Source organism: Syzygium oleosum, unplaced genomic scaffold (genome assembly GCF_021117445.2).
Source record: "Syzygium oleosum isolate NSW1041296 unplaced genomic scaffold, Sole_v2.1 Sole_v2.47, whole genome shotgun sequence".
NCBI classification, from domain to species: domain Eukaryota; kingdom Viridiplantae; phylum Streptophyta; class Magnoliopsida; order Myrtales; family Myrtaceae; genus Syzygium; species Syzygium oleosum.
Window position 1 is genome coordinate 1,178,276 of NW_026607531.1, and position 16,900 is coordinate 1,195,175.

The window sequence follows — 16,900 nt, forward strand, 5'->3', positions numbered from 1 at the left end:
AGTATGTGTCTTGCTTCTGATTTATTCTTGTTATTTGTGTTAATTTGATATATATTTGTACCTTTTATCAAGCATAAAACAGGTAGTCTTATTTTAAAAGACATGATCTATTAACATATTGTCGCCATATGCGTAAAATTAGGTTAAATAAGAAATTTCTCTCTTTAATTTAGTGTTTTTTAATCGTAATATCAACAAAGATCTTACAAGGTAGGGAAATGCTAACATGACATAAAACATGAATAAAATAATTATTAGATCGGCAATATAATAAAGGATCGATGGTAATGGAGTAATTTTATGTAGCTTGATTTGCAGAATGAAAAAGTCTCTCACAATTGTATTTATTTAGTTTACAACTACTACCTGTGGAATAAACAAAGTATAAGAACAAATGTGCAAAATACCCCTTTATCGATTTTAATCATTACCATAATAGATATAATAATAAAAAGAAATACTACAATTTATTTCCCATGCATCATATAACTCATTTCCCTTTGGTTATAAGTTCCGATATACAGTTTGACATCTTTAGAATCATAATTCTATTATAGCATATCATATGTTTTTATTATAATATTTTAGAAACATATTTTATTTAAATTACTTTTATAATATTTTGTACTAGTCGTCAGTACATTAAAACAACATAGTTATATTAACTATGTTTATTCAATACTAATGATTGAAATCTCTTTTGTGTAAATTGTTGATATAGTGGTGGTAGTGTTATTTATTAAGATGATTAAAAATGTGAAAATTAATGATATAACAATTATAATTCCTCTAATAAAAAGGCCTTATGTTTTAACTATTATAAGATCATTTCTGCATTACAAAAAAGAAAATCAAGTCTACTCCTAATTACTCAAGATAGCCACTTTTCTAGTTCTAGGTTAGGAAAGGGTTAAGGAACAACTTTTCTTGCTATGGGATTTGCATGTGTGGATCTCCGCCCTCTTTCCCCCCGCCACCCTCCACACCTCGAATCCTCCGTCGACCTCCCTCGCCGCCAAGGCTCGAACTTATGTTGCCGTCACTTGTCATACTTCGCTTTCCTTCCTGTATGCATGATGGGATTCGTCAATAGTCGGAGTCAAATGTTCATCAAGTGTTGAATTGGAGAATGGGTTGAATCTTCCTCAAAAGTTGTGATATTACATACTAATCGATTAATGAATGTTGCTTTCCAGCAAGGTTCATGATTTTTCTGGAGCAGTGAATTTTTTCGTTATGATAGAGGACTTGCGCAAAATCTTTAGTAATTCCGGAGTCAAACAACAGCCACGGGTAAACTGAGCACCTTTCTCGAGTGCCATCTCATTGAATGGAGGAAGTCTTCCAAAGTTGTCACGGTTTAATAATGGAATAATTGACAAGCAGCTTTTTCACCTGCTGCGCGTACTTACAGATGTTTGAGTCTTGACATTCCAAATGAGATTGCATTTGTTGCACCAGAAATCCTTGCACCTATCAACAGCATCAATCTCTCTCTTCTAATTCTCTATTTGCTATACTGTTTTTTGTTAATTTTTTATGTGTGCCCCCTTCATTTCTTTCCTTGCTGTATCCCATCTCCCTCCATAATCACCATGTCAAGTTTGGCAAAACATTATCACTCCATGCTTAGATCAGAGAACTAAAAGATATTATCTGAATGGCCTTCATTTATTGAATTGAAAGTCTCCAGATAAAGCTGGCGCTTACACCAGAGCAGTTAAATGAAGCATGTTATGTCGATATGTGTGACATTCCGAATTTTGGCTCATTTTTGGGATTTATAAAACGTATAATTCGTCAGTGCGCTTATAATAAAATCTCACCCGGAACTGATCATTCCTGGGTTTTTATTATTTTTAAATTAGAGATTTCGCTAGAATCGCACTCGATCGAATTTGGCCGTTATTTAGAGCCTAAACTTTGGTGTCGAATTTCTCGGAGTTCCGGGACGAATTTAATTGGACGGTATCGATATTATTGTGGCCAGCGTCGGTATTACCCGGAGTATGTGAAAAGTTGATTTTTGACCGGGTGCGGATTTGGACTGGTAGACCTCCCTCGTGGTGTGTTTCGGCATATTTTATTTTGGCCATTTTCTTATATTATTAATTAGGATTATAGGGGACCGTTAGATCGTTTTCGGGTTTGAACCGTGTCCGTTGGATCGCACTCGAGTGAGAGGTTTGACTTTGAGTCTCTCTCTCTCTCTCTCTCTCTCTTTCCTCCCTCTGCCGCGCTGAGCACGTCCCCTCCGCGCACGTTCACCCCCCTCATCATCACGTCTGTTCTCTCTCTCTCTCTCTCTCTCTCTCTCTCTCTCTCTCTCTCTCTCTCTCTCTCTCTCTCTCTCCTTCTTTCCCTCTCTCTTTCCTCCTCTGCGCGCACGTCTTCCCCATGCAGCGTCCCCTCAGCCCATGCCATGCAGACCAACCCCCCCTGACACACTTCTTCTCACTCCCTTCTCTCTTCCTTCTTCTCTTTTCCTTTTCTTTCTTTTCCTTGTTCTTCACAGGCGGCGGTCCCAGTTGCGCCGCCCCGCTCACCTTTCGCCCGCCCGTAAGCTGCCGCCCAAGCCCGCCCGACCGCCGAGCGCCGCCGCCGTCTTCCTCGCGCCGCCGCGTGCCCGGAAGCCCCGCCCAGACGCCGCCTCCCTTCCTTCCCAAGCGCGCGAGCTCGGCTCGCCGCACCGCTGTCTCGGCCCGTCGCGCCCGGCCTCGGCCGCCTTGCTCCGCTCTGCCGTCCGGCTTGCCGCCGCGGAGCTCGGCCGTCGCCTTCGCCGCTCGTTTGTTAGCGCACTGGGAGCTCGCCCGATCCGTCGAGCTCGTCCGTTCCGTGCCGTCCACCGCTGGCTAGCTGCGAGTCGCCGCCGCGTCGCCGGCCCGTCCCCGTCGTTCTTTCGCTGGGGCCGTAGCTCCTCCATCGCCCGGCTCGCCGGCCACTCACCGCCTAGGTCCGCCATCTCTCCCCCTTCGGCCCGATCCCTCTCTCCCTCACCTCACCCCCCAGGCTCACTCTCTTTCTCCCCTGTTCGGCTCGTCGTCGCCGCGTCGCCGTCGCCGCGGTCGCCGCCCGCCCCGGCCGGCCAGCCCGGCCAAACCTCGGCCCAGCCAGCCGTGCCGGCAAGCTCGTCGCCCAGCGCGACCAAGCCGAGCGCCCGTCGCCGTGCCCGTTCCCGCGCCCGTGCTCGTGCACGTGCCCATGGCCGAGCGCTCGTAGCCGAGCTCGCCGCGCCCCGTGCCCGTCCGACCAGGCGCGTCGCCCGTCCGACCCGGGCGCGTCGCCGTCCGTTCGCCCCGTGCACCCCTTGGCACGCCGCACGGCCATCGCGCCCGCAGCGCCAGGCACGCCGTCGGTCATTGTGCCCGCATTGGCCGGCCACCGCGCTGTTGGCCCGCGCCAGCGCCCGGTCAGATGCTATTCACCCGGGCCATTTTGGGCCCGAGCCGACTTTTTCCGGGCCAAACTTAGGTAAGTGACTTCCTAAACCCTACCTAGTACTTTGGGTATTTTTAGACTTGTTTAGGGTGAAATTTAGTACCGGCTTAGGAATTTAATTAGGTGTGGGCTAATTAGACTGATTGCGCTTAATTGGTGAATTATTGTGGCGATAATTGTGCGGGCTGATTTAGTGATTGAGCGAGATAAACATGCTCGATTGAATTGTCGTGGCGCTTGTGGGTGAATTGGATTATTTGAATGTGCCGACATGAATGTTGGGTTGGTGGACTGACGCGGGGAGTGTGAATTAAATTGGTTGTTAGAGTGTGTCAGATTGACATTGGTGTGAGCTTGGTAATTTGATTGTGAAATGTACGACGTGTTAGATGACAGATTGTGTGGTGGTGCATGTGCATGAGAGAAATGTCCTGAGGCGTGATTACGCGGGACTGAGCCCGGCTTGATCTGAGGGCTGCCAACCTGAGGCGTGGTTACGCGGGTGTGGCTAGAAAGGCAAGTAATGACCTGAGGCGTGGTTACGCGGGTCGAAAGAAATGTCCTGAGGCGTGGTTACGCGGGACTGAGCCCGGCTTGATCTGAGGGCTGCCAACCTGAGGCGTGGTTACGCGGGTGTGGCTAGAAAGGCAAGTAATGACCTGAGGCGTGGTTACGCGGGTCGAAAGAGAAATGTCCTGAGGCGTGGTTACGCGGGGCCCGAGCCGGCTTGATCGAGGGGGCTGGCTTGAGGCGTGTTGACGCGGGCCGTGTGAAAGGACACGGGAGGTCGTGAGAAAGTTGCTCGGCCACGCATGCGAGTGAGTGTGATTGAATTGTTGGTTGAATTAGTTGGAGTGATTGAGTGAAAGCATGGTTGGTGTTTGAGCGATTTGTGATGTGTTATTTAATTACTATTATTGCCTTATCACGTGACGACTAACGTGTAGAGTTGGCATGGACTTGATGGCGAGGTAAGTACAATGATGCGAATTTTTATATGTTATGGGGTAGATTGCATGTCGACTTGTCCGGGTACGCATTGGCCTACGTGGGGTTTAGGGGGTTGCTTATTGAGACTCGTTCTCACGGTTATTATATAACCATTTCAGATCCGCGACCGTAATCGATTCGGAGATGCCGCCAGAGCACCACGGGGGATTGAAGAATAGATCATTTACCCTGTCTTTTGAGTACCTTTTGTAGAGGAGATAAGCTTGTCAACCACCGCCCCCTTTTGAAAACTGTGGTTCTAAATTGATAGTCCGAGTTATCGTTTTGTATAGTGACTACTTTATGTTGGTATGCAATTATTGTTTCGTACTATCCCTTTGTCATTGTTTATTGTCTGGGTTAATTAGTTTCGCTTCCGCTTGCCTTTATTGTTGGATGTTTCGTTTGGGTCGGCGACGCGTCCTGGGACGTCGCGTTCAATGATCGACCATCGAGGGATGACCGCGCGCTTGTAGGGTGGGGGGCGTGACATCCCCGTTGATTTGGTATCAGAGCAAGGTCAGCTCGATCCAAGTGGTCGAAACCTGGAGTGATAAGGAGCGATGACTTTGGGGTAGTCAGTTAGGGAGTCTTGTGTGTCATGCGTATCCCAGACTGTATGATTGTGATTGCTGAGTGGTTTTTATGCAATATTATGTGAAGTGCAGGTGCGTCAGGACTTGAGGTAAGTGCACGAACTCTGTTGGTTGTGATTGGATGTTGTTGTGGTTGGTTGCCTGCTTAATGAATTGTGTTGTGATGCACTGCCTAGGGCTTAGACTGGTATAGTTGGCCTAGATTTCTAATTCCTGCGTGGAATTTAGCAGGTGAGCCTTGTGAGGACCGGTAAGATGAGCGGTCGAGGTCGAGGTAGAGGTCGAGGTAGAGGTCGAGGTCGAGGTCGTATAGACCCCGCAAGCTGGAGTTGTGGGGATCCAGTTGGATGAAGTGTGGAGGGTACTTGAGGAAGCGGGGGTTATTATCGGGTAGACAGACGGGAGAAAGGAGCGCGACTGTCGTTGCTGCAGCTGCCAGTGAGATCATAGGGAATAATGGAAATCAGGGGAATAATGTGATTAGTGGAAATCCGGGTATAGTGCGAGTAAATGCGACCAGGCCGATGTCCAAGCTAGTTGAGCAATTTCTGAGGTTGAAACCCCCGAAGTTTGATGGGAGAGGCGACCCCGAGGCTGCACCAAGATGGGTAGAAGAGCTAGAGAAAGCTTTTGAGGTCTTTGGGGTGTGCTGAGGAAGAGAAAGTGCTATTATGATCTCATCGGCCTTCAGGAATAATGCAAGTGATTGGTGGAGGGCCACCAGAGGTCAAGTATTCCCCGCTGGTACTGCCCCGAATTGGATTGTTTTTACCGAGACCTTCAACGGCAAGTATTTCTCGGAAAGTGCCCGAGAACAGAAATTGGCTGAATTTATGGGGCTCCGCCAAGGTCAGAGATCGGTAGATCAGTATGAGGCCGAGTTCGCAAGACTGTCCAAATTTGCCCCCGGGATGGTGGAGGACCCGATGGACAAAGCTAGGAGGTTCGGGATGGGTGAAGCCAGGACCTTCGCGATCCGGATGATCTCGTTGAACTTGAGAGGCTACAATGAGATATATGAAAGGGCTCAGGCAATTGAGCGAGATCAGACGGATCGAGCTGCCGCTTCTGGATCGCGGTATGCCCCGGCTAGGGACAACCGTCAACTGGGGAAAGGACCCATGACGGGAAATAGTCGCTTCGTTCCGCCCGCTCGGAGGAATATCGGGAAGCCAAACCGTTACCAGAACGCCCCGTGTAGGTTGTGTGGTGGAAAACACGGGAATGGACCTTGCCCAAATAGGGGCGGAGCATGTTTTACATGTGGTGGAAGGGGCCACCAGATGAAAGAATGTCCAAACAACAAGCAGGCCGGGTCACCTGCACTTCTGCCGCCGCCGCCGCCCCGGAATGGAAATCAAATTAGAGCTATCCAGTCGGCCAATCAGAATCGACCGCCGGCCCAAGGACGGGTATATGCAATGGCAAGGAGGGAGGCTCAGGACGCGCCTGGCGTGGTCACAGGTACGGTCTCTCTCTGTGATCATGCTGCTTATGCCTTGTTTAATCCGGGGGCATTGCATTCATTTATATCTGAGCAGTTCGTTGAATTATCTGGGATTGAGCCAAAATTGCTTGATGTTATGCTGTGTGTGACTACTCCGCTGAATGATAAAGTGTTGATTACGTTTGGGTGTCCCGATTGTAAAATAGTGATTGGCGATAGAGAAGGAAGGATAGATTTGGCGGTATTATGTATGCATGACTTCGATGTGATTGTCGGTATGGGTGGCTAGTCAAACAGAGTATGTTATGGATGTAGTAGCGGGGTGATCCGGTTTAATCCATGGACATCCTAGATTTGAGTTTGTGGGAAACCGAGGAGGAACCTCAATCCCTGGATTTCGTCGCTCGAGGTAACAAAGCTGTTGGATGAAGGGTGCCAAGGATTTCTGGCAAATGTAATCGATTCGACGGCTGGAGAGCCGAGGCTAGAAGGCATAGCCATGGTGTACAACTTTCCCGATGTCTTTTCTCAGGAATTGCCGGGATTGCCACCTGATAGAGAAGTGGAGTTCGCGATTGAGTTAGCCCCAGGGACGGAACCGATCTCGAAAGCGCCTTATAGGATGTCACTGTCGGAATTGAAGGAATTGAAGGTCCAAATGCAAGAGTTGTTTGACAAAGGCTTCATTCGCCCTAGTGCGTCTCCATGGGGAGCGCCAGTATTATTCGTAAGGAAAAAGGATGGATCATTGAGATTGTGCATTGACTACAGACAACTGAACCAGGTGACCATTAAGAATAAGTACCCGTTGCCAAGGATTGATGACCTATTTGATCAGTTGCAAGGGGCGTCAGTGTTTTCAAAAATCGATCTGAGGACTGGCTATCACCAATTGAGGATCAAGAAGGAAGACGTGCCGAAGTCGGCATTTAGGACGAGGTATGGACACTATGAGTTTACGGTAATGCCGTTTGGACTGACGAACGCCCCTGCAGCCTTTATGGATTTAATGAATCGGGTATTCAAGGAATTTTTAGATCAGTTCGTGATCGTGTTCATAGATGATATTCTGGTGTATTCAAAGAGTTCCGCCGAGCACGAGGTACATTTGGAAGAGGTTCTACGGACCTTAAGAGAACACGCACTCTACGCTAAGTTCAGTAAGTGCGAATTCTGGCTTCACCAAGTGGCGTTCTTAGGACATGTGATATCCGGGGAAGGAATTGCGGTGGACCCGACAAAGGTTGAAGCCGTCACGAATTGGCCGAGACCGACAACAGTAACCGAGGTTCGGAGCTTCCTCGGACTAGCAGGTTATTATAGACGCTTCGTGGAGAAGTTTTCGGCATTAGCGACGCCGTTGACGCGGTTGCTAAAGAAGGAGACGAGGTTTGAATGGACGGACAAGTGCGAAAGGAGCTTCCGAGAATTAAAACAGAGATTGACGACCGCGCCGGTGTTAACGATCCCGTCAGGCCCGGGAGGATATGAGATTTACAGTGACGCGTCATTAAGAGGATTGGGATGCGTGCTAATGCAACACGGGAAAGTAGTGGCATACGCATCGCGACAGTTGAGGCCACACGAGCAGAACTATCCGACGCATGACTTAGAATTGGCCGCGATTATTTTCGCTCTTAAGATTTGGAGACACTACTGTGTGGGGAGAAATTTCAGATTTATACGGACCATCAAAGTTTAAGGTACTTGTTCTCCCAAAAGGAATTAAATATGAGACAGCGCCGTTGGATGGAACTCCTTAAGGATTACGACATTGCGAGATTATGTATCACCCTGGAAAAGCTAATAAGGTAGCGGATGCACCGAGTCGGAAATCGAGCATCGCGCATATGATGGTCAAGGAGTGGACTCTGTTGGAGGGAGTTCGAGATTCGGAATTTAAGTTCGAAGTGGAGTCATGTCTCGAGTCTACTTGCAGCGTTGAGGATTGAACCAGAAATACAGACTAAGATTAAGGCTTTACAATCGACGGACCCGAAGACTCAGAAGATTTTGAGTATGGATGCCACAAAAAGGAAATCGGATTTTCAGGTATCCGAGGATGGAATTCTAAAGTTCCGTGGACGGTTATGTGTACCAGTGATACTAAGCGAAGGAAGAGATTTTGTCTCGAAGCACACCGTAGCAATTACGAGTATTCACCCGGGTAATACGAAAATGTATCAGAACTTGCGCCAGCATTATTGGTGGAACGGCATGAAAGTGGACGTAGCTAAGCACGTGGCCAAGTGTTTAACATGTCAGCAAGTGAAGGCACAACATTGTAAGCCGGGTGGAATGTTGCAGCCATTGGAAATTCCCGAGTGGAAATGGGAACACATCACGATGGATTTTGTAATGGGATTACCGAGAAGTCAAAGGGGTCATGATTCGATTTGGGTGGTAGTCGACCGATTGATAAAGTCAGCGCATTTTCTACCTGTACGAAAGGATTTCGCCTTGGAAAGGTATGCCGAGATTTACGTGCGACAAATAGTTCGTCTGCACGGAGTGCCAGTGATAATCACTTCAGACCGGGATCCTAAATTTACTGTCGCTTTTTGGAAAAGCCTTCATGCGGCATTAGGAATGAAGTTACAGTTTAGCACGGCCTATCATCCCCAGACGGATGGCCAGTCTGAAAGAACAATTCAGACCTTGAAAGACATGCTACGAGCATGTGTTTTGGATTTTAAAGGTGGTTGGGAGGAACAGCTACATTTGGTGGAATTCGCCTACAACAATAGCTACCAGCAAAGTATCAGAATGGCACCATTCGAGGCACTCTATGGCAGGGCTTGCAGAACACCGGTTTGTTGGGATGAAGTTGGTGAGAGAAGCATCACAGGTCCCGAGTTGGTTCAGCAATCAGTCGAAACAGTCAAGGTAATTCGCGATAGGCATAAGACCGCTCAGAGCCGCCAAAAGAATTATGCGGACCGGAGACGTAGACCTTTGGAATTTCAAGTGGGGGACCACGTTTTCCTCAAGGTATCGCCTATGAGAGGATTATCTCGGTTTGGTAAGAAAGGGAAGTTGAGCCCGAGATACGTGGGCCCATTCGAGGTCTTAGAGAGAATTGGTACCTTGGCCTATCGTCTCGCGCTACCACCAAATTTGTCTCAAGTGCACAACGTATTTCATGTGTCAATGTTAAGAAAGTATGAACCGGACCCGACCCACGTGCTGAACTACGAAGAGATAGAAATGGACGACAGAGTGTCGTATGTGGAAAAGCCAGTTCGGATCGAGGACAGAATAGAAAGAATGCTGCGGAACAAGAAAATTCCGATGGTTAAGGTGATTTGGGAGCACCATGGAAACGAAGGTGCGACGTGGGAAAGCGAAGAGTTGATGCGACACCAATACCCCCATTTATTTGAATAGTTGGGTTGGATTGTAAATTTCGAGGACGAAATTTTTGTAAGGGGGGAAGAGTTGTGACATTCCGAATTTTGGCCCATTTTTGGGATTTATAAAACGTATAATTCGTCAGTGCGCTTATAATAAAATCTCACCCGGAACTGATCATTCCTGGGTTTTTATTATTTTTAAATTAGAGATTTCGCTAGAATCGCACTCGATCGAATTTGGCCGTTATTTAGAGCCCAAACTTTGGTGTCGAATTTCTCGGAGTTCCGGGACGAATTTAATTGGACGGTGTCGATATTATTGTGGCCGGCGTCGGTATTACCGGAGTATGTGAAAAGTGGATTTTTGACCGGGTGCGGATTTGGGTGGTAGACCTCCTCGTGGTGTGTTTCGGCATATTTTATTTTGGCCATTTTTCTATATTATTAATTAGGATTATAGGGGACCGTTAGATCGTTTTCGGGTTTGAACCGTGTCCGTTGGATCGCACTCGAGTGAGAGGTTTGACTTTGAGTCTCTCTCTCTCTCTCTCTCCTCCCTCTGCCGCGCTGAGCACGTCCCCTCCGCGCACGTTCACCCCCCTCCATCATCACGTCTGTTCTTTCTCTCTCTCTCTCTCTCTCTCTCTCTCTCTCTCTCTCTCTCTCTCTCTCTCTCTCTCTCTCTCTCTCCTTCTTTCCCTCTCTCTTTCCTCCTCTGCGCGCACGTCTTCCCCATGCAGCGTCCCCTCAGCCCATGCCATGCAGACCAACCCCCCCGACACACTTCTTCTCACTCCTCCCTTCTCTCTTCCTTCTTCTCTTTTCCTCTTCTTTCTTTTCCTTGTTCTTCACCGGCGGCGTCAGTTACGCTTCGCCCGCTCCCGCTTTCGCCTGGCCGACCGCCGACCGAGCCCGCTTTGACCGCGAGCGCGCCTTGCCGCCCTTCCTCTTGCGCGTCGCCGGAAGCCCCGCCCGACGCCGCCTCCCTTCCTTCCCAGCGCGCGGCTCGGCTCGCCGCTACTGCTGTCTCGGCCCGTCGTGCCCGGCCTGGCCGCCTTGCTCCGCTCTGCCGTCCGGCTCGCCGCCACGGGAGCTCGGCCCGTCGCCTTCGCCGCTCGTTTGTTCGCGCACACGGGAGCTCGCCGATCCCCGAGCTCGTCCCGTTCCGTGCCGTCCACCGCCGCTAGCTGCGAGTCGCCGCCGCGTCGCCCAACCGTCCCCGTCGTTGCTGCTCGCCGGCCGGCTCCTCCATCGCCCGGCTCGCCCGGCCGGCTCACCGCCGGTCCGCCATCTCTCCCCCTCGCCCCGATCCCTCTCTCCTCACCCTCACCCCCGGCTCACTCTCTTTCTCCCCTGTTCAGCTCGTCGCCGCCGCGTGCTAAGTCGCCGCCCGGTCTCGCCCGGCCGGCCCAGCCAGCCCCGACTAGCCGGCCCGGGCCGTAGCCGGCTCGTCGCCCACGCGACCAAGCCGCGCGCCCGTCGCCGTGCCCGTTCCCGCGCCCGTGCCGTGCTCGTGCCCATGGCCGAGCTCGCCGGCGCCGTGCCCGTCGACCGGCGCGTCGCCCGTCCGACCAGGCGCTGTCGCCCGTCCGTTCGCCCGTGCGCCCCTTGGCACGCCGCACGGCCATCGCTCGCGCGCGAGCGAGCACGCCGATCGGCCATTGTGCCCGCATTGGCCGGCCACCGCGCTGTTGGCCCGCGCCCGCGCCCGGTCCGAGATCGTTCACCCGGGACATTTTGGGCCTGAGCCGACTTTTCCCGAGCCAAACTTAGGTAAGTGACTTCCTAAACCCTACCTAGTACTTTGGGTATTTTTAGACTTGTTTAGGGTGAAATTTAGTACCAGCTTAGGAATTTAATTAGGTGTGGGCTAATTAGACTGATTGCGCTTAATTGGTGAATTATTGTGGCGATAATTGTGCGGCTGATTTAGTGATTGACTGAGATAAACATACCTGACTGAATTGTCGTGGCGCTTGTGGGTGAATTGGATTATTTGAATGTGCCGACATGAATGTCGGGTTGGTGGACTGACGCGGGGAGTGTGAATTAAATTGGTTGTTAGAGTGTGTCAGATTGACATTGGTGTGAGCTTGGTAATTTGATTGTGAAATGTACGACGTGTTAGATGACAGATTGTGTGGTGGTGCATGTGCATGAGAGAAATGTCCTGAGGCGTGATTACGCGGGACTGAGCCCGGCTTGATCTGAGGGCTGCCAACCTGAGGCGTGGTTACGCGGGTGTGGCTAGAAAGGCAAGTAATGACCTGAGGCGTGGTTACGCGGGTCGAAAGAAATGTCCTGAGGCGTGGTTACGCGGGACTGAGCCCGGCTTGATCTGAGGGCTGCCAACTTGAGGCGTGGTTACGCGGGTGTGGCTAGAAAGGCAAGTAATGACCCGAGGCGTGGTTACGCGGGTCGAGAGAAATGTCCTGAGGCGTGGTTACGCGGACCGAGCCCGGCTTGATCTCGATGGCTGGCCCGAGGCGTGTTGACGCGGCCGTGTGAAAGGACCCGGGAGGTCGTGAGAAAGTTGCTCGGCCACGCATGCGAATTGAGTGTGATTGAATTGACTGGTTGAATTAGTTGGAGTGATTGAGTGAAAGCATGGTTGGTGTTTGAGCGATTTGTGATGTGTTATTTAATTACTATTATTGCCTTATCACGTGACGACTAACGTGTAGAGTTGGCATGGACTTGATGGCGAGGTAAGTACAATGATGCGAATTTTTATATGTTATGGGGTAGATTGCATGTCTGACTTGTCTGGGTACGCATTGGCCTACGTGGGGTTTAGGGGGTTGCTTATTGAGACTCGTTCTCACGGTTATTATATAACCATTTCAGATCCGCGACCGTAATCGATTCGGAGATGCCGCCAGAGCACCACAGGGATTGAAGAATAGATCATTTACCCTGTCTTTTGAGTACCTTTTGTAGAGGAGATAAGCTTGTCAACCACCGCCCCCTTTTGAAAACTGTGGTTCTAAATTGGTAGCCCGAGTTATCGTTTTGTATAGTGACTACTTTATGTTGGTATGCAATTATTGTTTCGTACTATCCCTTTGTCATTGTTTATTGTCTGAGTTAATTAGTTTCGCTTCCGCTTGCCTTTATTGTTGGATGTTTCGTTTGGGTCGGCGACGCGTCCTGAGACGTCGCGTTCAATGATCGACCATCGAGGGATGACCGCGCGCTTGTAGGGTGCGGGGCGTGACAATATGCTTTCCAAAAAAGCTATCTTTGATAGTTTGGCCAGTAACCCAAAAGTACACTACGATGGCCAGTGGTTTTCTTATAAGGTACACTCCACTTTCCTGGGAAGCTCCTCTGTTGTATAAATATCTACCGTCTTTTCTTGAGGTGATAGTTTGGTTTTGGTTTTGGAATTGCTCCAGTCAAAGCACGATGTGAAGGACAAGAATCAGTTACTGAAGTTGATAAGAAGCCACATGGTGGAAGTTGCTGTCATTGACCTTAAGGATGCATTCCCAACTGTGATCGAGGACTTACAGGCACATCGACTTGCTGATTGCGTTCTCCTTCCCTCATTATGACTCGATTTTGTTTTTCTTCATTTTAATTAAACGACTAAGATATCAGCCGCATGCTGAAGTTAGCTAGCTAGGCTAGCGCATGATGGCTTTCTTAAGGGGCTTGAAATATCTTCTTGAGATTACCGTGTAGTCGTTATAGTTGCTACTTGATTGTTGCTGGGGTTTACGATTCATTTTTGGCATTTCCTATTACGTTTCATATTTACAGGGTAACAAATTAAATGACTGCTGAATGAAGCTTGGAGTTCCTGCCATGTCATTTTTGCCACCTGAAACTGATTGGATAGTTGTTCTAGTTGACTATTGGACCCAATAACACACATATGCTACATCAGAACACAATCACCAAAAGGGTGAAATAGATGTTTCATGCTTTATCTAAACTTCCTATCGTTGTGGTAATAGTTGATGTCTACCATTATCAGCAATATTGGTTTCATGAAGAGACTTTCATCATAATCTGAATCGATGTGCTGGGTCTCTATTGTCTTTTAATTTTAGTTTCTATATAAATTGTGATTGGGATGGTCACTGGTTAAGGGTTTAGTAGAGAATGAGGGTTAAAGTATAAGATTTTCGTATTTTTGTGGCCTGGGGAACGACACATGGAGTTCTTTGTTATGCGTCTTGATTTCTTAGACAAATATACAAATATATACAGGCCTTGAAAACTGCTGGTCAAGTATGGCTCCTATCGAACTTCGACTCTCAGGAGGATATTGCCGACCCGAATGATCCGAAAGTGCCCATAAAAGTAGATGACGATCTGAAGCAACTCTTTCGGAGTATTGAATTACCTCGGGACATGATCGACATCGAGAAGGATCTCCAGAAGAATGGGGGATGAAACCATTGACGAACACCATGCAGAGAAGGCTTGCGGCCTAAATCCAAGAGGACGAAGCTCACCAGCGTTCATCTTCCAGAACTCTTCGAGAATCTCAGAGCTTGATAAAGGATGGAGACGCAGAGGCTGTCCTCAACAAACTAATCCAGGAGAACTGCATGGGCGATGATCTTTTTCCCCGTGTCTTCTATTGCTGTACTTATCGCGTGCTTGTTTTGGATCATCGGGGTCGACCATAATCTTAAATATACAGTCGCAGAGTTCTTGAAGTCAGGTTCATCCAAGTTTGGAGCAGGCAAAGAACTAGTACTAGAGAAGTCTTCACGTACAAGATCTGCCAGCAGGGCGTGAACCTCGTCTGAAAGACGTCCTTGGCAACTTCATGCTCAAACTCAAACCTACTGCTACCGGCCGGCCTACCAAGTCTGGTCCTACCAATCAGCAAACCCCATTAGATCAACAAAAGATCAATGACAAATGTATCAGCCGAATCTGTCTCCTAAAACACTTTATGCTTCTTTCGATTCCTGACGGATATATGAGTGGTATACGCACTAGTCCTATCTCTCAGCGATATTAATATGGACAATCCAAGTTTCCCAATATCCTTGCTTGACTGACGTTCGGTTCACAAGCCACTGCGACTTCATCTTACAAATTCTATGACATGTGAGGGACAGTCCCCTATCTCATTACTTGCTCAAAGAACTAACACTGCCATTTGTTATATAAGAATTCAAAATATAATGCTCTAGATTAGGAGTGCGCAAAACGGACTGCCCAAACTGGGACCGGACCGGACCAGACCAAACCGGCCAGTTTGGTCTGTTTCCCGAGAATGTCAGTCCGGTTCACGGTTCTTAAAAGTGGAACCGGTGTTCGGACAATCCGATTCCCGGTTCCAAAGGGAATCAGACCGGAACCGAACAGGACTGACCGAACCGGACTGACTACCTATACTTTTTTTAATTTTTTTTATTTCTTCAAAAAACTAGTAAAATGTGAACTAAATCCTAAGTGAAGCACATTTTTTTATCCGTTTTTTTCAATTTGAGGATCATTGCATACATATAACTTAATTCAACACGAAAAGATGGCATCAAGTAGTGGAAAAAAGTGTGATCGGCTCCATTGGACAAGACCGGTGGTCCGGTCTGGTTCCCGGTTCTAGGACCAACCAGACTGGTGCCCGGTTCCTAATTTTAGGAATCAATTCTCCTAGTCTAGTTCCTGCTTCCACCTTGGAACCGGACCGAACCGGAAACCAATCATCCCTATTCTAAATGCACGCCGCATTAATCTCTGAATTCAAAAAATATTGATTGTCATTGCGAAAATGACATGCTATGAACCTGTTCTTACTCCTCCGTACAGGTCCTCAAGAGCACAAACCCAGTTTCTTGAATCTTAAGTAATTACATAATGTTCTAGCCACTAGTCACAAGCAATTTTGAAGCTCCATATGCCACCAGCTCGCGCCTCAGCCTCTTGTTCGATGCTTGAGTTCTTCGATCCGCTTCACCGATTTGGAAATCTCGGCATTTTGTAGTGGCCACTTCCCGCGAGCAGGTCATAGTCGCAAGCAATTTTGTAGGAGATGAGAGGCAACAGACCAAGAAGTGACGCAAGAATACATGTTCATTGACACATACTTTATAACTTGTCACTTTTGTCGTCCATATATTTTTCTTATTATATGGGGTTTTGGCAAATAATAAAATCAATTCGATTTATCTTTTGAAATATATATATTGCTCAACACTAAAATGGAAAGGTCCCGGGCTTTGTAGATAAAAAAAAGAAAAGACATCATAATTCATTTGGCATAAAAATAACACCAACCATTGTAATTCATCTAACTTGCACGATTTGATTAATTCGGCATAGGAGCTTGCGGATCTACAAACGATCATGAAGTAGAGGATATAAGCCATGTAACTCCTATTAGAATGAGAGCAAAATGTTTGTTCATCATGCATCGGAGTCAATCATATATAATATAAATTTCTGAAAGATTTTGCATTCTTTTTTTCCAAAGACACGTTTTCATAAAAACCTAGTAATCAGTGATCACTGGAATAGACTTATTGATTAAGAAAATTATTTTCTTTGTGAAAAACCACTAAACTTATTACAGAGTTTGCCTCATTGTCTTTCGATCACAATTTTTTGTTTTGTTTTGACCAGTAGATCTTTTAATATCCATAAAATCTTTTTAACAATTATCTACTTTGACTTTGGACAAGTAGACATAAAATGAGAATTAAATCCACTCACTTGGAAGGTTTGATTGTATCGGAGTACGATTAAGATAAGATAAGTTGAGCTGTGCTTCAATTTCCAGAATTGATTTGTCCGGAAAAATTAAGGCACAACATTTTGACTGAATTTGATGAGGTAGTTGATATGCTCAAATCCAACCCCACTTGATAATTACGGATAAAAGAGAGTACAAGCATTATCATTGTCGGGCTTAAATTGGAATTTTGAAGTCGACATCAAATTCAAGCAGTGATCAAAATTGACAAATAACATGACGTTTCATGTGTTTTAGCATATGTGCGTAAATGAGTTAGCTACTCAGGCCAGCAAGTCAAACAAATTAAGTATCATAGAGTTCAAGTCACTCGGGTACTTTCGAATTTGACTTGATTTGATACTAAAAGGGTTAA

General features: G+C 47.6%; 1 pseudogene; it reads left to right on the forward strand.

Moving 5' to 3' along the window:
* The first annotated feature begins 287 nt into the window (after positions 1-287).
* On the forward strand, positions 288-14,333 carry LOC115662295 (uncharacterized; annotated as a pseudogene).
* Positions 14,334-16,900: the final 2,567 nt, after the last annotated feature.